The 26,862-nt window shown below is 38.2% G+C and overlaps 1 protein-coding gene across 6 annotated transcripts in view; it reads left to right on the forward strand.

The window, feature by feature from the left end:
* Positions 1–26,862, forward strand: part of NCKAP5 (NCK associated protein 5) — a 977,613-nt gene that overhangs the window by 473,941 nt on the left and 476,810 nt on the right. The window lies entirely within an intron of this gene.

A 26,862-nucleotide genomic window follows, 5' to 3' on the forward strand; every position in this document is an offset into this window, starting at 1 on the left:
TTTAGAGGCCCTGGAGATTTCCTTTGCTTTATCCCAATTGTCAATATTTGGAAACTGGGTTGACATCCAGTGTTTTTCTTCGGTAGCATTTCAGGTCACTGGGGAGTACTCTTTGCTTCCTAGTCCCACTCTCAGCTTTCCTGCGCCATAAGTGTTACTTCCCACTCTGTTGCCCTGCCCCCCAAATGAGGGGGCTGTATCAGTATATTCGGTGGAGATCTGGAGTGCCTCTGTCCCTCGGTCCTCATGTTTATCTACAACATTAGGAAACACTATACAAATGTCTTTTTTGGTAGTTCTCTCTTAGAGCTATATGATCTTCATCAGCTATCAATGCATGTTGAGTACTTACTAAAAGCCAAGAGTGTGATGGGGATTCCTGTGCTCTGCCCTTGGCTCTTGGTGGTCCTTGATATTCACACACTTACGGGGCGCTCTCTTTCTACTCTTTTCTGACCAGTGGTTCCTGGTGAAGTTTCAGTGAAGGGCTGACAAAAGTTGACAGGTGGTGCAGACTCTTTTTGTAGCTGTGACTTCTAAGGGTTCTAAATAAACACATTAAACATTTATAAACATTTTTTCTAGCTTCTCTAACTCCCGTCAATGACAGGTTTCTCTTCCATCCATTGTCCTACTCAGGGTGAAAGCTGTCATAGGACTCTTCATTCTTTGGAAGGAGGGTTCATCAGTTTCTGGATTTTAGTATATTCATGTTTCTTCATGTCTTTAGTTCTCTAATGAGTTTTTAAAATTTACTTTACAATTTTTTTAAAGATTTTATTTATTATTTTAGAGAGAGAGAGAGAGAGAATGCACACAAGCTGAGGGAAGGGCAGAAGGAGAAGGAGAGAGAGATTTCCAAGCAGACTCCATGCTGAGCACAGAGCCCGACTTGGGACTCAATTTCACAATCCTGAGATGGTGACCTGAGTCAAAATCCAGAGTTGGATGCTTAACTGATTGAGCCACCCAGGCATTCCAAGCTTTTAAAATTTATAATCCTGACTCTGTCAGATTTGTTTTCATTTTTATGGTAGAAACAATGTTATCTTGAAACTTTCTATATTTTCTGTTTGATTTTTTCATTAATTTTAGCTCCATTCATTAAACAGATATCCTATCTGTATTGAACTTCTTTTGGAAAATTTGTCAAAAATTCTTTTCTAATTATCATTAAAATTCAATTTCAAGGGGCACCTGGCTGGGTCAGTTGAGTAAGCATCCGACTCTTGATTTGGGCTTGAGTCATGACCTCAGCGTTGTGAGATCCAAGCCCCTCACTGGGCTCAGCACTGAGTGTGCAGCCTGCTTAAGATTCTGTCTCCCTCTTCTTCTCCCCTGCTCACTCACTCTTCTCTCCCCTTCTCTCTAAGAAATAAAATAAAATAATAATAATTCAGGAAAATTCAATTTCAAATTTTCTCACTTTCACGATATTCCAAGGAGCTATTGAAAGGTGCTATGATGAAGTTTCCCTTTCAAGGGTAGTTATCTTGGATTTCCACATTGGTTAATCCTCACCATTATTTTCACCATTCTTCTGTGGACCAAACAATGAAAATACTTCCTTAACTATGGAAAATTTTTATCCAACTACTTCTAGTGCTTGATAATGGCTCATATAGGAAGAAAAAATGATGCTAAATGATGTGGAATAAGATGCATTTCAAAGACTTTGTAGAGGAAGAAGATATTTGCTCAATTATTGGATAAACTTTTTATTCCATTAAAATTGCAATATTTGCTAAGAAAGCACTTTGTTGGTTGATGTGTAAACTGAGGCACATAGCTCTAAAATACCGACTGACTGGTTAACTTCAGGTACAGAATAACCACTTGTGAACTCTTTCAGAGAAAGCTAGTGTCTCTTCTAGTTCTTGTGTGTATGTGTGTGTGTGTTTAAGTCTTAGAAAATTAGTCACTATTTTAACTTGAGGGCATATGAATATGAACATTATGTATATATGTATATATAATTGTTTAAATATGTACCAAATTTAAAAGCAGTGAATTAGGGTCAGGTTACCCTTATCAACTGTAACTTGACCACCAAACCACTTTGTAAGTAGGAAATCTTAAGTAAGCTTAATTGTCTCCTAAAATATATTGGTATTCTAGGCAAAGTCTTTTAGATACGATTTGGAATTAGTCTTTGGAATAAGACTCCAAATTAGATTTGGAATTTTTATAATCAAAGGATAAAATCAAATACCATGTGTCTCAGAGACTACAAATAAGTGGTTAGCTTTTAGTTATTTACTTTCCTTTACAAATTTAATAGAACTAATTGCTAATCACTAAAACACATTGATTTAAGGTATTTGAAAAGAATTGAAAGTGTTTTCATATAAAAATAATTTCTCTAGCTATTTTTTAAATTAAACTTTATTTTGGGAGAAGTACATATTCCCATGAAGTTATAAGAAATAATGCAGAGAGATCCCAGTGTAAACTTTATCTAGTTTCTCCCATTGGCAATATCTTGTACAATAGTATAAAATCACAATATCAATTGACACTGATAAAGTCAAGATATAAAACATATTTATCACTCTATGGATACTTCCTGTTATCTTTTTATGGCTGCATCCATTCCTTCTTGCCCCCACCTACTCCTTAACCGTGGCAACCACTAATCTGTTCTCCATTTTCATAATGTTGTCATTTCAGGAATATTATAGATAAGCAGTCATACAGTATGTAACCTTTTGGAATTGGCCTTTTTTTACTCCAGATAGATCTTTGAAGACTCATGCAGGTAGCTGTATGTAACAACACTTTGTTCCTTTTTTATTGCTAAATAGTATGTAGTAAATAGTAAATCGATGTATCACAGTTTGTTTAATTGTTCACTTTTTATAAAAGATTTTGTTTATTTCAGAGAGAATGAGCAAGTTGGAGACAGCAAACAAAAGTATAGGGAGCATAGGGAGAGGGAGAAGCAGAATCCCTGCTCAGCAGGGTGACCGATGCTTGACCCTGGGACCCTGGGATCATGACCCAAGCTGAAGGCAGATGCTTAAGCAACTGAGCCATCCAGATGCCCCGAATCATTCACTTTTTGAAGAACATGTGGATTGTTTCCAATTTGAGGCTATTATGAATAAAGAGTCTGTAAACATTCATGTACAGGTTTTTGCGTGAATATTTTTCTGGAATAAATACCTAGGAGTTGAAATATGTAGGGTTCCTGATAAATTTTTTGTTTTGTTTTGTTTTACCAGACTACCATCGTGTTTTCTAGAGTAGCTGTAGTACTTGACATTCCCACCAACATTATATAAGTAATCCAATTTCTTTTTTTTTTAAGACTTTTTTTTTTAAGATTTTATTTATTTATTTGACAGACAGAGATCACAAGTGGGCAGAGAGGCGGGCAGAGAGAGAGAGGACGAAACAGGCTCCCTGCTGCCCAGAGAGCCCGATGCGGGGCTTGATCCCAAGGCCCTGAGATCATGACCTGAGCTGAAGGCAGAGGCTTAACCCACTAAGCCACCCAGGCGCCCCAAGTAATCCAATTTCTACATATCCTTGATGTCACTATTTTTTATTTTAGCCATTCTGGCATGTATGTGGTGATATTTTATTAGGGTTTTCATTTGTGTTCCTCTAATGGTCAGTGATGTTGAATGTCTTCCATGAGGTTACTTGCTTTCCATATATAGTCTTAGAAATGTCTCTTCATGTTTTGTTGTACATTTTCTGATTGAGTTATTGAGTATTTTTACTGTTGAACTGTGGAGAGTGCTTTGCATATTCTACCAAGGACTGCTGGTATATGCTAGTCCTTTGTTGGATATGTGGTTTGCAAATATTTTCTTCTAGGCTGTGGCTTGTCTTTACATCCTCCTTTTTTTTTTTTTTTTTAAGATTTTATTTATCCATTTGGAAAAGAGAGAGGGAGCACAAGCAGAGGGAGAGGCAAAGAGTGAGGGAGAAATAGACTTCCCACTGAGCAGGGACCCTGGCATCAGGCTCTATCCCAGGATCTGGAGATTATGACCTGAGCCAGAGGCAGATGCTTAACCAGCTGAGCCACCCCGGTGTCCCTCTTTACATCCTCTTAATGTGGATATTTCATAGAACAAAAGGTTTTAATTTCGATGAAATCCAGTTTTTTCAGTTTTTCTTTTAATGGATTGTGTTTTTGGTATCAAGTCTAAGAACTGTTTGTTCACCTTTAGGTCTCAACTATATTCTCCTATTTTCTAAAAGTTTTGCCATTTCTTCCATACTACATTTAAATCTGTGGTTCATTTTGAGATACTTTTGAATTAGAAATGAGATGGATTGAAGTTTTTTTTTTATAGTTTGTTTTTGTTGGTTTGTCTTTTGCCCATGGATGTCCAATTTCTTCCGCAGTGGCTGAAGTTTGTGTTCCAGATCAGGATGTGATCCTTCTTGGCAAATTTTCCATGGAGACTAGAAAGTATTTGTGTATGTTGTGGTGTTGTTGGGCAGGATGTTTTATAAATGTTGATTAGAGCATGTTGATTGATTGTGTTGAGTTCCTCTCTATCCTTGCTGATAGACCATAGTATAGTTGGTCTATCAGTTATTGAGAAAAGTGTTAGTCTTCAACTTAATTGTGGATGTGTAAATTTACCCTTTCAGTTCAATCAGTTTTTGTTTCACACATTTTCTAGCTTCCTTGTTTGGTGCACGGACCACTTAGGACTCCAATGACTTCTTGGTGAATTGCCCCTTTTATAATCACGTGCTATACCCCTTATGTCTCCTTTGATTTATTGTACTTTGAAGTCTACTTTATCTGATATTAATATAGTTACTCTGGTTATCATTTGGTTAATGTTCACATGATATATCTTTTTCCATTACTTTCCATTTAATCTATGCCTTATGTTATTACATATTATTTCACATTAAATTATTATATTGATATAATATAATTAGGGGGAGGAGCAGAAGAGAAAGGAGAAGGAGTCTTAAGCAGACGTTAGGCTGAGTGGGGATCTTGATATGAGACTCAATCCCATGACCCCAAGATCACGACCTGAGCCAAAACCAGGAGTCAAATTCTTAAAACAACTGAGTCACCCAGGCATGCTATTGTGTATTACTTAATTACTGTAGATGGTGTATTGTCCAGTTGTATCTTACTTTCAAAGGAATTTTTGGTATGCTAATACTTAACTTTGCCCTAGAGTCTTTTGTTTTCTGTTTATTATGTTTTTCTTTCTGTACTTTATTTTTCCTGTTTTCCTTTAGGTTACTTAAACATTTTTTAGAATTCTAATTTGGTTTATTTATAATGTTTTTAATTATGTCTTATATAGCTTTTCTAGTGGTTCCTCTAAAGATTACATTATATGTACTTATCAAACTGCTGGTATTGTCATTTTACTGGTTTAAGTAAAGTACAGAAATATTACCTCTTATAATGTCTCCTTATTCTCCCCCATTTAAATATAAGTGTTTTAAATATTTACTCTGTACATATTTAGGACTGCATAACAAAGAGTTTTAATTTTTGCTTCAACTTTCAAACATAATGTAGAAAATTCACTAAGGGAAGGAAAGCCTATGGTATTTATTTATTATTTTATTTATCATGTGCTTTCTTTTTGATGCTCTGAGATTCCTTTTTTTAAAATCATTTCTTTTCTGTTTATAGAACTTTCTTTAGATATTCTTTTAGGGTAGGGCTATTGCAATATTTTATTTTCAGTTTTCCTTCATCTGAGAATGTCTTAATTTCCCCTTCATTCCAAGAGAGTTTAACTGGCTAGAGCCTTCTGGGTTGACAGTTATTTTCTTTAAGGACTGGAAAAACATTCTTGTTTTCCAAATAGATTTCTGTTGAAATTCAGTTTACCTTTTAAGTATGGTATCATTTCTCTCTCATGTCTTTTAAGAGTTATCCTTAGGCTATTATTTTCAGAAATTTGACTATGATGCGTCTTGGTGTGGAATTTCTTTGGGTTTATCTGTTTGGGAGTTACCCAGTTTCCTAAATCTGCAAGTTTATGCTTTTTGACAAATTTGAGAAATTTTCACCCATTTTTTTTTGTCTCTGAGTATTTGTTTAGCCCTCGTATTCTTCTTTCCAGAATTCTGAGGACATGAAAAGTAGACCCTTTATTAGAGCCCCACACATGCTTAAGTCTCTGTTCAATATTGTTTTTTCAGTCTGTTGATCGGACTGTGTATTTCTCATCACCCTATCTTTATGTTCACTGATGCTTTCCTCTGTACTCCATTCTGCTGTTGAACCCATTCACTGGTGTTTTTACTTTGCCCGTTGAATTTTTCAGCACTAAAATTTCCATTTGGTTCTCATTTATGTCTTTAATTTCTTTGCTGAGACTTCCTAGTTGTTTTCATTTGTTTCAGACATGTTCATCACTGCTCACTGAAGCATGTTTATCATGGCCAATTTAAAATCTTTGTCAGATCATTTTAACATCTCTGCTTGGAGTAGCATCTGTTGATTACCTTTTTTTTTGTTCTGTTTGAGATCTTGGTGTTTTGGCATGATGAGAGATTTTTTTTTTCTTTTTTTTTTTTTTTTTTAGTGAAATCTAGACCTCTTGCGTGTTGTGAGATGCTAGACCTTTTTTAAACCTTTTGCTTTTCCTGGCTTCTACTGACACTGCCTAGCACGAGAAGGAAGACGTTCTGCCTTATTCCCGTCAGAGTAGGGAAGAAGGTTGGGTTCCCCAACAGTCTCCCTTGATCCCCAAGAGGGCCCTTCTCATTACTGCTGGGCAGGGATGGAAATTGCAACTCCCTAATAGGGCTTCACTGATATGCCCCCAGAGAGGGCTAGGAGTGCTTTGTTATTGTCCCACATGACCTCCACTGACACAGGGAGTGTTTGGCCCCTGTATCACTGAGTGATGATGTAAAATGCTGTCTAGCTATCAGGCCTCCTCTGACAATGTCCCACCAGAGAGTGGGCAAAGGAGGGAAGGTGCCTCCTTAGTGCTGGGTGGAGATGGAATTCCAGGCTTCCCAGGCGATCTCTGCTTACACCATGAAGAGCCGGGGATCAGTTAACCCCAGGCCAGGGTGAATGTCCTGGCCCTCTAGATGGCTTTCTTTGACACTACTTCTGTGGATTGTTTTGGGGTACCTCACCATAGCCTCACAAGTATGAGAATCTAGACTAGAAAGTGTCCAGAACAGAAACAGAGACCTCAAATATAGATCACTTATTCACACACTTGCATAAACTTGCATTCGTCAAAACTTGAGATGATAGCTAAAGGGAAGTATAGGATCAAAGCAGAAAGTTTGTTTGTTTTGCTTTGTGTTTAAAATTTGGCTGGCACAGTGCATGTTTGCATTCTGAGAGCATATGTGTGGTGGAAGAGTTAGGTAAAGTGAGGCCGAGGAAAGGCTTGGGCAGTGCATTCTGGATCCCCACTCTCTGTAGCTCACATTTCTCTTTATATTGGGGTGGGGGTGGGCAGAACAAGGAATGTGATTAAATACTTGTTCTTTGGTGCAGTGTTCCCATTTTTTTCTTCTTCTTTTCTTTTTCTTTTTTTCTTTTTTTGTGTGTGCACATAGAAGTGAACTCTGTGGGCTTGTATCATTATTAGTCTAACCAAATGCTATGATCATGGCTGGATGGCAAACGCCCTTTGTGCAGGCCTTTTCTATCATATGTATAGGGAAAAAAACATCTTCTGTCACTAAAATTCTTAGTATTCACTCTGTGATTTCCAAACTTCAGGTAAATTGCAACCTGGATTATTTAGCTTACATCCACGATAACTTTTGAGATGTTACATTCATACTGAGAATGTTTGGTTTCATATTCTAAAATATTGACTTAACACCTTTTGGGGGAGGGTAAGTTTGATATAATAAAGCTTTCATCTCAAAGAGGGATTATTTATAGGATGTTACTTACATAAACTTAAATATATTTTGACTTTGGACCCCTGTGGTTGGGGAAAGGGAGTGAAGACTGAACAGCAGAGATGAATAGATTACAAAGAATGACTGCGAAGACAACTATTGTAGATAGTTACAATTTACTCTTGTAAATCCACATGTAAACTCAATGTTTCTATGGACTTTAAAAAAGTAGTCCTTTTTAAAAAAAAATATACATATATACCCTCATGGTTTTCATATTATTGGTACAGGTTTTTTTGTGACAAATGAAATACAAACTGATTTAAAAATGAGTCCATGTTTGGAAAAGGCCATTTCTCATATACATACACTCATGATTTTCATATAAATGTAGATATTATTTTAACAGGTGAAATGCAAAATGATTTAAAAGTGAATAATTCGGGGCGCCTGGGTGGCTCAGTGGGTTAAGCCTCTGCCTTCAGCTCAGGTCATGATCTCAGGGTCCGGATCGAGCCCCGTATCAGGCTCTCTGCTTGGCAGGGAGCCTGCTTCCTCCCCTCTCTGGCTGCTGCTCTGCCTACTTGTAATCTCTCTCTCTCTCTCTCTCTCTCTCTCTCTCTCTCTCTGTAAAAAAAGAAAAAAAAAATTTAAAAGTGAATAATTCATTACTTTCATTCATCAGGTGTTTTCTAATGAAATGCTAGAAAAGAAAAAAAACTGCTATACCTTACAAATGTTTAAAGTTGGGAGTCACTGTTAAGCATTTTTAAGCTTGATTCAAAAATACCAGTTTAGTGACTAACTAAAGGACTAATAGTAATATTCTGCCCAAATAACAGATTGTGAGTATAAACCTTAAGCAGGTATGTTTAGTAAAAGGAACTATTAATTTCAAATGTTCTTAAAGTGATATTTAAAAAAAAAAAAAAAAGGAAAAAAGAAAGAAAGAAAAAAAAGTGGTTCCATCTGTTACCTTCTATTCCTAACAAAAGAAGTGCAGGGGGGGCAGGGAGAAGGAGATCATTTTGATCAATGTCCTTTTAATTCTTGGACTTGGTATAAAATAAATCACAGTGTTATGGCAATTCATTTATAGAGGTTAAAGTGATATGATGTGGCTTTTCATGGCAACATGGCTTTCACTTGCTGAGCGCTGGGACTTTGATTTGCCATATTACCTGCTGTGGTTTAAGTGATGCAAAATAATTATTGGGACTTCCTTGTCAGAGTGGCCTATTCCACACCTGCACCCTTTTGTTGGGAGCCCAACGGGGATGCTGGATTTGAGGTCTCCGTTGAATAGATGTCCTCCCTACGTAGTCCTCCTACATGGGATTGATTTATGGATGCATCAGGCTCTTTGTTAGCATGTAAACCCCTAATTAATTTAAAGCCCTCTGTAGAGAAATTAAACTCCTAGTTAAGATTTTTAACAGACTCAGATGGTGCTAATAATGGGAAGCAAGTTCTGTTAATGGATTTACCATGGTCCCTGGCATTCCTGCTTCACAATGAGGGCTGGTATACAGAGCTTAGAGTATATCCTCCAATAAAGAATGGGCTGTCAAGAGATCATTCCATTGTTGCCTGTAACCCAATTAGGCTTATCATTGGAGTTCTAGCTTCCCATCTGTGAGGTGAGACAGAGACAGACACAGACCAGAAGAGACAGGGTAAGGAAAGGTGGAGAATCTGGATTGTATAAAGCTTCAGTTTGAAAGTCAGATCCAGCTGCTAGTGACTCCCAAGTTGCTTACTGCTGGAGTTGGCTTTGGTCTAGGTCAAAGCAGGAAAATCAAGGCAATTCTCAGAATGTTGTGAGAGTAAACAGATATGAAGCTTTAAGTTGCCACCAAAAGAAATTCTATGTGCTTAAATTGTGAACAACAATAAATTTTAAATGGCTTAGAGATGCAAATGTGACAGATGAAACTATAAATACTTGAAGAAAACAGATGAATTTCTCTTAACTTTGGTTTAGGGAAAGGTTTTCTAACTATGACTCAAACTCCAGATGCAATAAAAGGCTGATACATTTCACATAAAAATTAAACATTTGTACATGGCCGAAAACACTGTAAACAAAGCTGAAAGACAGCTGACAAGCTAGAGCAAAATATTCACAATGCGTGTCACAACAAAGGGCTAACATATTTAACATATTAAAAATCCTTAAAATTGAGGGTCAGTGTATCAAAAATCCAATAGAAAAAAAGTGGAAAAGAAGCGTGCACATATAATTCACAAAATGATAGAAAATGACCCACAGGCAAATGAAAAATATGTTCAAGCTCAGGCATAATTAGAGAAATACAAAATAGAACACCAGTGAGCTATCATTTCTCACCTATCAGAATGATAAAGACTAGATAACATTATAATGCATTCTGTAGGTAAGGCTGTTGGGGAAAAAAAAACACAATCAGGCATTGCTAGTGGGAATGAAGACTGATGTGGCCAGTTCTTCTGAAAGAAAATCTGGTGCTATCTAACAAAATTACATATTCACTCACCTTAAGACCTAGCAAGCCTACTTCTAGGAATCTATCTTTGACACATCTGCAACAATGTGAAAGGACATATGCCCAAGGTTGTTCATTTCAGCATTTTTTTTTTTTTTTGGTGGCAAAATACTGGAAATAACCTAAATGCCCAGAGTAGGAGATTGATTGAATAAACCGTAGTGTAACCATGCAATGCAATTCTATGTAATTGTGAAAAAAAAAACACATAAGATCTCTACGAATTGATCTATTATAGTTTCTAGAGTATATCTTGAATGAAAAACTAGAGCACAAGAGAGTATTTATAGTCTGGTATGCTTCATGTAAGAGTGGAGGACATACCAGGAGATATATATGTATCTGCTCATTGGTGTAGAAGAAACACAGGAAGAATAAAACAGAGACTAAAGTGATTGGTTACCTCTAGGTATCAGTGGGAAAAGGGGTGAGAAAAGTGGAGAATGGGGATAGGTAGGAAGGATGAGAAGAGAGTGACACACTCTGAATCTTTCTAGAGCTCTGACTTCTAGAATCACAGGAATGTTCCCCATAATTTCTACATGCCTCCCAAATAAGCAAATGATTAAAAGTAGTCAGGATGTATGGGGGACCCACAATGGAATACAGACAGTAACACCTTCACTGTACTTTAAACGATTAACAGAGAAAGTGAAAGAGGGTGAGTGAAGAACCAACCAAAGTAGTGGCAAGAAACAGTATTTTTGACTGGATACTGTAAGGCTAAAGATAAAGAGAATTGTACATAAATGCTGTCATCTAGCAGTTAAGATATTTCTCAGAGAGTATGGGCTCGAAGTTCCAAAATGATTTTGTATACTAGAATTCAACAAGTAATTATATTGTGGATCTTTGTTGATATTAGAATTAAGTTTTTATTCATGGAGAAAGAAGTTATCAAAAAAGAAAAGGATAATGCTAAAATGAACCCTGTGGTATTTGGGATTATAGGTATTAGTAAAAACTCATGGTTACGGGGGGGTGTGTGTGTGTATGTACTTCACAGACATATACATACAGAAATGTAGATTTAAGTGTATACATAAGTTATTATTATAAATACATATATTTCCTTGCTCTGATCATTGAAAGGGCTTGAACCATTGACATTCCAGTCTCCCAAGGGGTATAACTTGAGCCTAGGTCTTGGTTTTAGAACACTTAATCTCTAGTAAAATGAACTGAGACTCTAAACAAATGATTGATTCCAGGGCAGGAGCTGGAGAACACAAGACAAACATTTTGTTGTGTCAACAAGTAAGGAAATGCCCCCCAATAGATGGGCATTTCTCAAAAAGAACACAGGCTCCAAACTGAAGGTCTTTATGGCCAAAGTTGGAACAATCTGAGCAATAGTATCATGTGAACAAGCTCTGTGTTGGATTTTAACCTATAGCATAAAATAAATTTCTACGAGTCCATACTGATGGATGCTAAAAACGAGTGGGCAGAAGTTTGAGGAAAAATAGAATTTGCATAGTCTCAAATGATCTCATCCAGGTTATGTATCAAGTACAAAAAGGAGATCAACTATACAGTAGAGGATTCTGGCAGGTAACACCTCAATGAAGTGATGAACATAAATAATTTAACATCACCAGTATTAAGATATACTGGCACTATTAACTGCTTGATATGCTTTGCTGGGAAAAACATATTGTGTGCATGTCTGTTTGTGTGGTATATTGCCCCCAAATGCATAGCTATTCCAATAATGAGAAAGCATCAGAGTATTCAAATTGAGTATGTTGATGTCTATCAAAGGTTATCAAGTCAAGGAAAGACTGAGCAATTCCTGCAAGCTAGAAGGAACTAAGGAGACATGACAATAAATGCAACCTGGGATCCTGGAAAAGGGAGAGGGTATTAGTAGAAAATTGATGAAATTCAAATAAGCTTTTAAATTTAGTTAATGCGGTTGTACTAATGTTAATTACATATATTTTTAATCACTGAAAAATGTGCATATGTTCCTGTCTTCTCTCCATTCTCTTTATACCTTTCCTGGTTTCCAAATTTCCGATAAGTTTATTATATGTTGACATGAATGATGCTTGATGTTTCCATATCCATTTCCTTTCTTCCAGCTCCCCCCAGAGTTGCAATACACCCCTTGATAAAAAAGAACAAGAATATGACATGCACCCAAGCTGTCTTTGGCAATATACCACCCCCAGCCTCCTGTCATCCCCACTTCTGGAGAGTTTACCTAATCTTCACTGAGGCTGTGAGAAAGGCATCCTCAGAAGCCTAACAAAATAGCATGTAGGTTTTTTCTGGTTGCCCCTGGCATGAGAATGCAGCCCTCTGTCTTCCTGAGCTTGAACCTTCTGCATGGGAGCACAATGCATTGCTTCCAGCCCTGAAACTCTTTCATAAAAAGACATGATAAATCTGGGCTTATAGCCTCTACCAATGGCAGGATTTGAGATTCAGAAACATTGGGATCAGTCAGGAGTGAGTATAATCCAGCAATCAATGAAGTGTTAAGAGATGAAATGGGTGGGGGTGTCTAAATGGGTTCTTTTATTTGGAGTGCTAGGATTATTTTTGTTGTTGTTGTTTTATTTTGTTTTGTGTGTAACTACTTCTTAGGCCCTGTAGTGCTCAGCCTTTTAGGATTTATTTAGGAAATGGTACATCTGTGCATCATTAATACAGATTTTTGTGTTGCTGTTGAAATTCATATATGCATAGGTATATGGTGCCATTGTTATTGATGTCTATGTGTTTACCTTTATGTTAAAGAATTATATAGTTGAGGATCAAGTTTTTATTCCTTATATACAAAATGCTCTTTCTCCAAGTGTCTGTTCGTAAGACTTACTTGTAGATATGTGATGGAAGATAATTTTAGGGTTGTGGGTTTGACCTGATTTAAAAAAAAAATCAAGATGTCATACGGGAGTTTGGCATATTAACATATTTACAGACATATTTAATATATATATATAATACAGAAGTATATAAATAATGAATAAATATATTTATTAACAGAATAACTCTGTTAATAGTAGTTTTTCAAAACTGTATTTAGTTTGTCTTTCAATCCCTCCATCCATGTAACTTTATAGAAATGTCCTCTTTTTAAGACACCAAGGGAACAAAAGGCAATTTCTTAATATTTAAAGAAAAACTCTTAGTTATTTTAACCACAAATGCTCTCTTTACACATAGCCCATGGGGAATTCTCTGATTAATGTTTCATTTTTCCCTGTTCTGAAGCAAGCTTTTCTTTTTCCCTTCTCTTGTTACTGCATTTCACTTATGGACCTCTTCACCCCATTCGCATTAGTATCAGAATACAAGAACCTTGAATGGCCTGTTGTCTTGTTAGGGATAGTGTGTTGACAAATATTTCTGGAGCTGCAAGAGAGGGAGATTAATCTGCTCTCCTTTTCAGAGGTTTTTATTGATTCTTGCTTTCTACCAGAAGAGGGAGCCACATTCATTTAAAATCTAAGTTGAATTCTTAGCAAGTTCCAGATGGAACCGTGGGGCATAGGTACGGTGAGCATGCTGGACCAGATGTGGCCTTCAGAGTGGGAGAGGGACTGTCTCAGAGAATAGCACCAAAGGCTGATGACATGAGGATGTTTTCAGCCCTGTAATGAGTAGATGGGTCCTGATGCTTTTCTTATTAAAACAACATCAGCAAAAATAAGCAAAAAATAACAAAAGTAAAATTTTTTAAAATGCTATATTCTCCAAAGACCCCACATTTCTACTCAGTTGGGATTGTATCTCTGTTGGATTAAAAGGGCAGGATTTGTAATTAAGCATGTAATAGCCTACTTTTCCTTACCATTCCACAAAACAACTGTCTCTTCTTTTGTGGGATTGATGTCACGGTGTAAAAATTAGGTTGTAGGTGATGTATTATGATTTGAATGCCTTCAAGAACAACCTGCCTCAAGATTTCCCCCTTTATTTCTCTACCTACCTGCTCAAATGTCTAAAATGCCAGGGTGAAAAATTACTTGTAGTATCTCATTTTGCTTCAGAGAGTCTCAAATTGTCATTATTTCCAGCATGGCAATAATTGAATCTATCAAGACCCATTTTGACTGTGTATACTAGATTGCTTTGTTAGACTTAGGATGCGTGTTGTCTGAGTGACAAAACCAAACCAGGGGATGTTTGCCGTGTGTGTGTGTGTGTGTGTGTGTGTGTGTGTGTGTGTGTACACCTTGTTTTACTAATACTTAAATATGAGGTCGACCTTCTTAAAATTTGAGGTGATGATACAGTACTGTTGATAATAGACACAGTGCTGTACAGTAGATCTCAGGAACTTATTTGTCTTGCCTTACTGAATCTTTGTGCCTCTTGATTAGTACCTTCCTGTTACCCACCCACCAGCCCTAGCCCCTGACAATTGCCTTTCTACTCTTTGATTGTACAAATTTGACTGTTTTCAGTATCTTATCTAAGTGGAATCACACAGTATTTGTCTTTCTACGACTGGCTTACGTCACTTAGCATAATGTCCTCAAAGCTCATTCATGTAGTTTTTTGTAAGTCTGAATAATTAATTTGTAAGCCTTCTTGAAAGGCAATACACACAATAAAAAGTGTGTATCTACCACACTTTTTTATTTGGTGTCGCTAGATGGACATTTATCACTCGTTGTTCGCACATCGTGGCTGTTGTGAGTAGTGCTGGAATGAACATGGTAGTCCTAAGGAGATGGTATGTTTTGAACAGAACTGGAGAGAGGTTATTCCTAAGCTGAGAAGTATCTCAGAGCCAAAGCATAAGAAAAAGAGGAGTGGGCCATCAACGGAGATGGTATGAAAAGGAGGTTTGGAAAAAAGAGAAGAGTACAGGTGGCTTCAGAGTACTCATCCTTGTGCTGTTGCCCTGTGCCTGAGCTGCACAGCGCAGGCTGTCCATGTTCCCGTTGTTGCCAGGACGTGGATAGAATTTCTCATTAGAATGAGGCACGACCTATTTCTTCTCCATTTTTCCCACCTATTATAATAATATGACGCAGTGTTGAATGAGAAAGTCGTAAAGGTGAGGGGGATGCCAGAAGCGCCCAGACAGACTTTCTTGTTACAGCCATTGCGGAGTCCTCTGAGAACCAACAGTGACAGCAACCACAATCTACTGTGGGTAATGACGACAAGGGCTAATATTTGTGGGACACTTAGTCTTCATAGGCTCTACACAGCTCTTTACAACAACCCATGGAAGAGGCTATTGTTGTTGATACCCCAGCGTACTGGTTCAGAGTACAAGCACCCCGGCTAGGAAATTGCAGGGCTGTTTCTGAACTCTCTCTGACCCCAAAGTCCAACTTCCCAACTCTGTTCCTTCCATTTTTACAGGAACTCCCGAAAAGCAATGACCTTATGTATTTCTTCCATATTTTCCCCTCAGGAAATGCCTGTCTTCCAGCCACTTTAAAGAGAACTGCTTTTGCATGAATCTCTGTGACTTACATAGAATTTAATATTATGCCCATACTAAATTTATTTAAAAAGAAGTCATCCAAGGGAAAGCATGTTCTGAAAGCCAGTGTCTGGTTATTGCAGGTTCCTTTTACTATGGTTTGGGATTATAGTGTATCTTTTGCATCTGTTGGTTTGTTTATGGCTTTACAAACAACCCTGAATTGCACAGTGATACCTTATCCTGGCAACTCCTTTAATACCTTGCTGTAGCAGCCACATCTGGGTATTTGCCATTACGTCTAAACTCTGCCAGGCACATTTCCTATCAGATTAGTTTTTCAGCTGCACAGAAGTGATCCTATTTTCTAACGGAAACAGATTTCCACTGCTCTAGGTAGCACTCTTATGGAGAGCTAGCCTGATGTACGTGCAGGTGTGGGCTCGCCACACACACACACTAATAACTGTGAGTGGGAGCCACTTTAATGTAAAAGCACAAGGCTCAGCAGTCCTGATAAACTCTCATCAGAAGTCCCTGCAGGCGGCGAGCAGAGTCTGGATGCTTACAGCAGCAGTCCTGGGTTAATATTGTCACAAAAAGGAAGCTGTGTATCACCGCTGATAAAAGATGGCAGAAACGCTCTGTAAGAGGAAGAGATAGAAGACAAACCGTCTAGTTGTTATGTCAGTAAGGCTCCACAATCCCCTGGGTGAGCCTTCTTGAAAGGCAAACAGATGTGCTGCTTCATCTGTGCAATTGGACCTAATTGGGAAAGAAAAGATTTCCATCTTGATTAGTGGGAGTGAGATTTACTGTAGCACATCTCGTTGGAGGCTTCAGGATTCAGGTGGTGGTGGAATTCTAGAAACACAACAGCAGTCAGAGCATTTGATATGTTGCTCTCAGGTTTACTACCGTGAACTTAGGCATTTCAAGGTCAGGGCAGTTAGACAAGATTGTTAAGAGCTGCTCAGAAGTCTTTGTCCCAACTTTAGGATGTTTCTTATATGCATCTAGTGCTACTGAGAAATGCTCATAGATTTTTCCTGTATAATCACTTTTATTATGCTGGGCTGCTCGGTCCCAGGGCTATGTTCCACAGCTCTACAAGGAAATTAAAGAATAGGAGAGGAGAATGACTTGCATGGCCCTTAATGGGAAGGCTACTGGAAGAAAGGGGCATCCTTCCCATTTGCTGGGCTGTTCAGAAGGTGAGAACACTGTCCATGAAGCAGTAAATTTAAGAGTAAATCCGGGGGCTGGGTACACTTATAGGCCACACATTGATGAATCCTATTTTTATTTGAAGGGTAGTCTCAGCTCCTTTGCTCCGAAAGCTTCACCATTAAGATGAACAACAAAGGGGCACCTGGGTGACTCAGTGGATTAAAGCCTCTGCCTTCGGCTCAGGTCATGATCCCAGGGTCTTGGGATCGAGCCCCGCATCGGGCTTTCTGCTCAGCAGGGAGCCTGCTTCCTTCTTTCTCTCTGCCTGCCTCTCTGCCTACTTGTGATCTCTGTCTGTCAAATAAATAAATAAAATCTTTTAAAAAAATGAACAACAAATGTGATCTTACAAAAATGCAAGAAAATTATTCTTAGCTAATAACAAAACATGGATAATAAAATTGTATATATTTTAGTTTTTTCTTCCTGGAGTTGAGTTAAAGAATAGAAGGCCTTTTTTCTCCCTTTCTCTTTTTTTGTTTTTGTTTTTGTTTCTGTTTCTAGTCTAAGTGTTCTTTCTAGGAGTGGAAGACTTCATAGCAGATTGAATTGATTGACTCTCTACTGGCTCAAAATAGGAAGTGAGATCTCAAAAATTCCAGGAAGTGGTGAGGTAGAGAAAGGAGACCATCACTGATAGGACCCATTCTGATGACCTCACACTGCAGTGGATCTCTTTCAATGAGCTGTTACCCAAATAATGCCTTTGGTTTGGGGAGTCCCTTTAATGGAAAGGACCCTATAAACTGCTGACCCTTCTTTCAAGAAAGTACAAGAATTAATCCATTCGGGAAAAACTGGTTGGAGTCTTTTTACATGGTAATATGGTACTATCCTAGATAAGGTAGATTCAGGCAAACTCTGTGGCCAAGAATGTTTATTATGGGGTGCCTGTGTGGCTCGTTTGATTGGGCAACTGCCTTCAACTCAGGTCATGATCCTGGAGTCCTGGGCTCTGAAGCATCAGGCTCCTGGGGTTGGGAGGGGGGCAGGAATGTTTATTATGTTTATCAGTTCAGTCTCTTGAAGACTAGTTTGACAAAATTTTAAGTTAAGGGTTGTAGCATCATAAAGTAGTAGAGAAGTGTATGAGGTCTCAGATCATGTTGTCTGACTGTGAATCTTAAGTCCAGCTTTGTGACCTTGAACACATTACTTTACCTCTTCTGGTCTGAGTCTTCTAATAGTAGAACGGAAATAGTAACTTTACTTAGCTCTAGGGTGACCGTGATGATTAAATGAGTTGTCATATAAAGCAATTAAAATAGTGCCTTCCAAATAGTAAGCACACGATTAAAAATAGCTGGTAATTATCTTCTTGTCACTATTATCATTATTATTATATTGTGGCATTGCGGTTGACTTATTGAATCAGATCATATCTATATACTTGTCATGGGCAGAAGTATATAACTAGATAAGAGGTGGGGAACAGGAAAGTGTCGTGGGGAAATACTTTGTTCTCATGTAACTAAGAAAGAAATTCTTTAATAGTAAATGCAATTTTGATAAGATGGCAACATAGGAAGATTGCAGACTCACCTCCTCCCTTTGGAGATACCAAAACTACAGATACAAGTGGAACAATTTTATTTAAAAACAAAAACAAAAACAAAACAACTAAAATTTGGCTGCATGACAACTACACCTTAGACAAATAAGAAGAAAACCACATTGAACTGGGTAGGAGAGCCTGAGGTATAATCTCACCATAAACTTCACCCCCAGAATGGTGACCCACCACTAGGAGGTAACTCAAAATCCAGTTTATGTCACTGACTGGAGGAGGGTTCAATCCTCTCATTAAACCCCCAAACTTCTAAGATATACATCCGAGAAACAAGCTTCTAAAACATCTAACTTTGAAAACCAACATGTCCTCTTTCCCAAAACCCATACAACAGTAGCAATCTGAGAGACAACTCTTAAAGGCTCATGTATACAGATTAACCCACCCTGTGGCCCAACTCAGAAACAGTCAACTGTGTCCAAATTTTAAGTGAAGGCGGCTCACTTACTTGTATTAAAGTAACAGCTTAAGGAGCTGGCATCTAATTTAACACACACATCTAGGAATCTTCTGGAATATTCTCTCGGTATAGAGACTGGCAGGTGCCATCTTCATGCTTTCCCTTTGCCATTTCCCTTTCCCCCACCTGGGAGATACTGCCCACAGTATCTAGTATCTCCCAGTAGGGGCTTTTGCACACATTTGGTGCTCTGGTTTTTGTGGCTGTTGCCCAGAGGATGCCTCTTGATAGCCTGACTCTGGTGACCAAGGAAACATGTGATCCTGGTTTCATGACACTGTAATAGCTGGAGTCAACCAGAAAGGAGCTCATATCCCTAGCTGGCACCCTGGTTTTTGTGGTTGTTGCCAGGTGACATAGCTACTTCACCTGGTGCTGGTGTCCAGTGGGGCTTATATTCATGGGTCCCATAGGACTGTAGCAGTAGAGAAAGATTTCCTAACAGCTACCACCCCCAGGGCACAGCAAGAGGCAAAGGACCCAGGAGCTTGGTCTTTCTGTGAAGGAGACCTATTAGCTGATCATCATGGCTGCAAGCCTGAAGGGATGTTCATAATTAAATATGCATCTAGGGGCGCCTGGGTGGCTCAGTGGGTTAAAGCCTCTACCTTTCACTCAGGTCATGATCCCAGGATCCTGGGATCGAGCCCGCATCGGGCTCTCTGCTTGGCAGGGAGCCTGCTTCCTCCTCTCTCTCTCTCTGCCTGCCTCTCTCCCTACTTGTGATCTCTATCTGTCAAATAAATAAAATAAAATCTTAAAAAAAAATATGCATCTAGGAGATGACTGTAATTTTTTCCAAAGACATCAGTAGGTGGGCCTTATCTTTGTGCTCCCCCTCTGTTGTGAATATGCTGGAATGAGCTTGATATGTGTCTATTATTGCCCTTCTTTATTATCTGGTATTCAGATTATTGTAGCTGCTGCCTAAGATACCCCTTGATCATGTGGCTCTGCTGGCTGGGCAGGAGTGGGGGTCAGGGGTGGGGTAGGTTTGCATTACTGGATCCCATGAAACTGTGGCAGTCAGATGGACAGTACTTGGAAGGCTACTACTAGTATTTGTGCAGGGTACTGCACAAATAGACTGAGGCATACCCCCTAGTCTTTCTGAGAAGGAGCCTTCTTTGCTTGTCCTGGAACTTGGGCCTGAGGGGAAAGCGTCATGTTGAGCACATATTTAGTGTACAGTGTATTTGCTTTCAAGGAATGTAGGATGTGGGTGTTATCTTGGCATTCTCTGTCTGTCTTGCTTCAGCTTACTAGTCTCTGAGAAAAGAGCTTATACAGTTGTTTGAAGCCCCAATTTTTGGAACTGCCACCTAGAGGACACCTCTAAATTTTCTGACTCCAGTGGCCAGCAGTGTTGATGCTCGTGGTCCTGCAGGACTATATTATTTGCATACATATGAAAGCTGATGTCTGAGGGTATGGCTTCCAGTCAGCCTGAATGTAGGTGGTGAGATCTTCCGTTTTAGAATGCTGACTGATCTTGACACATCCTTAAATACTGGGAGCAATTAAAGATATAAGAGACTGTGTGGACAAGCACAAGTATTTGAGAGACATTTAAGAGCTGGGGTAGGGTTGAATAACAAAATGTATCTTCTATACAATGCTACTTTTTCAAGACAAGGAGAAGTGGTGGTTATATCTACTGTGTAGAAATCAACACAGAGGGTCAAACAAAATGAAAAATAGAGGAATCCATTCCAAATGAAAGAACAAGATGAAATCTGGGGCAGGGCATGATTGAAATGGAGATAAATAGTTTACCTGATAAATAGTTCAAGATAATCATCATAAAGACGTTCACCAAACTGGAAGAAGAATGTGTGATCATAGTGAGAAGTTTAACAAAAGGAGATGAAAAATACTAAGAAGTGCTAAACAGAAGCCACAGAATTGAAGGATGCAATGACTGAATTGAAAAGTTAACCAGAGGGGTTCAACCACAGACTGGGCAAAGCAGAGGAAAGAATCATTTAACTTAAAGATAGAGCAGTGGAATTATTCCAACCAGAATGACAAAAAGAAAAAAGAATGAAACAAAGTAGATTGCTTAAGAGACTTAGAGGATAATATCAAACTGAGTAACATTCCAGTGAAAGGGCTCCCAGAGGAAGAAGAGAGGGAGAAAGGGACAGATATCTTATTTGAAGAAATGACAGGCTGAAAACTTTTCTAACTTGGAGAAGGAAAAATATATCCAGCTTCAAGAACCCCAGAGAGTTACAAATAAGATGAGCCCAAAGAGACACATTCTAGAACACATTATAATTAAAATGTCAAAAGTTAAGGACAAGGAGAGAATCTTAAAAGCAGCAAGAGAACATGTACAAGGAACCTTCTTTCCCTTCCAGTGAGATTGTCAGCAAAATTTTCAGCAGAAATATTGCAGGCCAGAAGAAAGTGGCACAATATATTCAAAATGCTCAAAGAAAAAAAAAAGACAAAAACAAAATCAAAAAAACCTTCCAAACAAGAATGCTCTGCATGGCAAAGTTATTCAGAATTGAAGGAGAGATAAAGAGATTTCCAGAGAAGCAAAAGGTAAAGGAATATATCAACACTAGACTGGTTATACAAGAAATGTGAAAGGCATTTTTTTATGCTGAAAAGAAAGGGTGCTTATTACGAATAAGAACACTTACGAAAGAATAAATCTCACTGGAATATTAAATCTATAATCAATTTAGTGGATTAAATTATAAAGTTATATAGCTAACATGAAGATTAAAGACATCATAGTAAATAGAACTGTAATTACAATCATTAGGTAAAAGGTACACAAAAGAGACATGTTTATGTGTATAAATACAAATGCCTACCTCAAGAAACAAGAAAAGACAAGTCGACAACCCAACTTTATCCTACAAGGAACTAGAAACAGTGGAAGGAAGGAAATACCAAAAATTGGAGCAAAAATTAATGAAACAGACTAACTATAGAAAAGGTCAATAAAACTAACAGCTGGTTCTTTAAAAAGATAAAATTGATAAACTTTTAGCTAGAATGACCAAGACAAAAGAAAGGACTCAAATAAAATCAGCAATGAAAGAGAAGTTAAAGCTGATATCACAGAAATACAAAGGATTATAAGAGACCACTATGAGGGATGCCTGGGTGGCTCAGTGGGTTGAGGCCTCTACCTTCGGCTCAGGTCGTGATTCCAGCGTCCTGGGATAGAGCCCTGCATCAGGCTCTCTGCTCAGCGGGGAGCCTGCTTCCTCCTTCCTCTCTGCCTACTTGTGATCTCTCTCTCTCTGTCAAATAAATAAATAAAATCTTAAAAAAAAAAGAGACACCACTATGAACAATTATATACTGACAAATTGACCAACCAAGAAGAAACAGATACATTCCTAGAATACACAACCTGCCAAGACTGTTTCATGTGAAATAGAAAATCTGTATAGTAAGAAGATTAAATCAGCAATCAAAAACCTCTCATACAACGAAAGTTCAGGTGTGTTTGGGTAGCTCAGTTAAGCATCTGACTCTTGATTTCGGCTCAGGTTGTGATCTCAGGGTTATGAGATCAAGCCCCACGTCAGGTTGCATGCTGGGCATGAAGTCTGCTTAAGATTCTCTCTCTCCCTCTGCCATTCTCCCCACATTGTGCCCCCGCTCACTCTCTTTCTCCCTCCTTCTCTCAACAACAACAGCAACAAAAACAACACAGAAAAATTTTAAAAAGCTCAGAACCAGATGACTTCACTGGTGAATTCTGCCAAACACTCACAGAAGAATTAATACCAATCTTTCTTAAACTTTTCCAAAAAAATGAGAAGAGGCAGGAACGCTTCCAAACTCATTTTAGGAGACCGGCATTACCCTAATACTAAAACTAGACAAGAAGGCTGCAATGAGAAAAGATTACAGACCAATATTCCTGATGACCATATATGTAAAAATCCTCCACAGAATATTAGCAAACCAAATGAAGCAATTCAATGAAAAGCTTGTACACCATAATCAAATGGGATTTATTCTAGGGATGCAAGGGTGGTTCAACATCAGCAAATCAGTCAGTGTGATATACCACATTAACAAAATGAAAGATAGAGATCATTTTATCATCTCAATAGATGCAGAAGAAGCATTTGACAAAATTCACTGTCCATTGATGAGATCTATTATTAAGCTAAAAACTCTCAACAAAGCAATTACAAGGGAAACCTACATCAACCTAGTAAAGACCATATTTGACAAGAAGCTAACATTGCTAACACAGCCAACATCATACTCACCAGTAAAAAGGTGAAAATTTTTCCTCTAAGATCAAGAGCAAAACAAGAACCCCACTTTCACCACTTTTAAAAAAAAATTTATTTATTTATTTGACAGACAGAGATTACAAGTAGACAGAGAGGCAGGCAGAAAGAGGAAGGGAAGCAGGCTCCCTGCTGAGCACAGAGCCCGATGTGGGGCTGGATCCCAGGACCCTGGGATCATGACCTGAGCTGAAGGCAGAGGCTTTAACCCAGTGAGCCATCCAGGCGCCTGTCCACTTTCAGCACTTTTATTAAATACAGTATTGGACCTACATAGAGCAATTAGGCTTGGAAAAAGAAGTAAAATGTATCCATGTTGGAGAGAAGTAAAACTGTCATTATTTACAGATGACATGATATTATATATAGAAAGCTCTGAAGAGTCCATCAGAAAACTGTTAGAACTGATAAATGAGTTCAGTAGTTAACAAGGTACAAAATTAATGCACAAAAATCTGTGTGGTTTTATGCACTAGTAATAAACTATCAGAACAATTCAGAAAATAATCTCATTTGCAAAATAGAGATTATTTGCAAATGAGATTATTTGCAATTGCATTTGCAATTGCATCAAAAAGAATAAAACACCTAGGAATAAATTTAACCAAGGAGGTGAAAGACCTGTACTGAAAACTATAAGACATTGATGAAATAAACTGAAAACAGAAATGAGAGATATTCCATGCTTATGGATTGGAAGCATTAATATTGTTAAAATGTCCATATCACCTAAAGCAGTATAAATCCCAATGGCATTTTTAAAATCCCAATGGCATTTTTAAAGTAATGGAATAAATGATTCTAAGATTTATATAGAGCCACAAAATATCTTGAATAGCCAAAGAAATCTTGAAAAAAGAACAAAGCTGGAGACATGTTTTCTCTGATTTCAAACTATATTACTAGGCTATAGTAATTTAAAAGGTACGGTATTCATATAAATACAGACAAATAGATCAATAGACAAGAATAGAGAGCCTAGAAATAAGCCCATGCATATTTGGTCATTTAATTCATGACAGAGGAGCAAAAGGAATACGCTGTGGAAAGAACAGTCTCTCTGATAACTGGTTATGGGGAAACTGGACAGCCACATGCAAAAGAACCAAATTGGACTGCTGTCTTACACCACTCACAAATCAACTCAAAATGGATTAAAGACTTGAATGTAAGACTTAAATTCGTACAACTCCTAGAAAAAAAAAAAAAGCGGTTAAGCTTCTTGACATAGGTCCTGATGATGATTTTTTGGATTTGATACCAAAAAGCTAAGATAACAAAATAAAAAGTAAACAAATTTGGGAGTATATCAAATTAAAAAGGTGCATAGCAAAGGAAACCATCAAGAAAATGAAAAGACATCTTACTGAATGGGAGAAAATATTGTAAATGATATATCTGATATGGGGTTAATATCTAAAATATATATATAAAAACAACTTATGCGGGGCGCCTGGGTGGCTCAGTGGTTTAAACTGCTGCCTTCGGCTCAGGTCATGATCTCGGGATCCTGGGATCGAGTCCCGCATCGGGCTCTCTGCTTGGCAGGGAGCCTGCTTCCTTCTCACTCTCTCTGCCTACCTCTCTGCCTACTTGTGATTTCTCTCTGTCAAATAAATAAATAAAAAATCTTAAAAAAACAACAACAACAAAAAAAAAACAACAACTTATGCAACTCAACATTAAAAAAAAAACCAATACAATTTTAAAAAGTCTCCCTGATATGAGGAAATTGAGAGACAACATGGGGGGTTTGGGGGGTAGGAAAGGAATTAATGAATCAAGATGGGATCGGGAGGAAGACAAACCATAAGAGACTCTTAATGTCACAAACTGAGGGTGGCGGGGGGGGGCGGGGGGAGGGTATGTAGAGGGTGGTTGGGTTATGGACATTGGGGAGGGTATGTGCTATGGTGAGTGCTGTGAAGTTTGCAAACCTGGTGATTCGCAGACCTGTACCCCTGGGGATAAAAATACATTATATGTTAATAAAAAATTATAAAAATTAATTTAAAATAAGTCAGAAGATCTGAATAGACATTTTTCCAAAGAAGACATACAGATAGCCAGCAGGTATATGAAAAGGTTCTGAACATCACTAATCATCAGGGGAATACAGATCAAAACCACAATAAGATACCACCTCATACGTGTTAGAATGACTGTTATCAACAAGATAAGAACTCTTGGCAAGGATGTGGAGGAAAGGGAACACTTATATTCTATTTACGGGAATGTAAATTGGTATAGCTACTACAGAAAACATTATGGATATGCCTCAGAAAGTTAAAAATAGAACTACAATACAATCCAGTCATCCCACTACTAGATATTTATTCAAAGAATACAAAAACACTAACTCAAAAAGATACCTGCACCCTCGTGTTCATTACAACATTATTTATAATAGCTAAGATAGGGAAACAGCCTAAGTGTCCATTGATGGATAAATGGGTAAAGAATCTGGTATATATGTACAATGGGATATTACTCAGACATACAAAAGTGTGAGATCTAGGTATTTGGGACAGCATGCATGGACTTCAAAGGTATAGGCGAAGTGAAATAAGTCAGGGAAAGACAAATAAATACCATATGATTTCAGTTATATGGGAAATAAAAAATTAAAAAAGAAAAAGCAAGCTCAATGATTCAGAGAACAGAGTGGTGGTTGCCAGAGGTGGGGGCTGGGATTGGGAGAAATGGGTGAACTGGTGTGTGTGTGTGTGTGTGTGTGTGTGTGTGTGTGTGTGTGTTCTTACTGTTTACTTTAAGTACATTCAATAATTCATAATAAAAAAGAATTTTAAGAACAGAATTTTAAGGGCGCCTGGGTGGCTCAGTGGGTTAAGCCGCTGCCTTCGGCTCAGGTCATGATCTCAGGTCCTGGGATCGAGTCCCGCATGGGGCTCTCTGCTCCGCAGGGAGCCTGCTTCCCTCTCTCTCTCTCTCTGCCTGCCTCTCTATCTACCTGTGATCTCTCTCTGTCAAATAAATAAATAAAATCTTTAAAAAAAAAACAAAACAGAATTTTAAGCCTTTAGGGATCATGTGAAATGTTTTCATTTGACACATAATGAAGGTGACAAAGTTACTTGATCTGCACGAGGTGACATGACTCGTTAATTCATGCCAAGGCTGAAACTAGAAGCTCACCTCTTCTCATTGTGCCTTCATCTTGGGTATCGGGGTACGAGCAGTTGATTTAGAATCAGGAGAACAGAGTTCGTTTCCTCACTTCATTATATACTATTTCTTTTGTTTTTTTTTAAGATTTTTATTTATTTATTTGACAGAGAGAGATCACAAGTAGGCAGAGAGGCAGGCAGAGAGAGAGAGAGAGAGGGAAGCAGGCTCCCTGCTGAGCAGAGAGCCCAATGCGGGACTCGATCCCAGGACCCTGAGATCATGACCTGAACCGAAGACAGTGGCTTAACCCACTGAGCCACCCAGGCGCTCCTATTATATACTATTTCAAGCAGATCTCTTAACCTCTAAAAGAATAATTTTCGGGGCGCCTTGGTGGCTCAGTGGGTTGGGCCTCTGCCTTCGGTTCAGGTCATGATCTCAGG

Source organism: Meles meles, chromosome 9 (assembly GCF_922984935.1).
Source record: "Meles meles chromosome 9, mMelMel3.1 paternal haplotype, whole genome shotgun sequence".
NCBI classification, from domain to species: Eukaryota; Metazoa; Chordata; class Mammalia; order Carnivora; family Mustelidae; genus Meles; species Meles meles.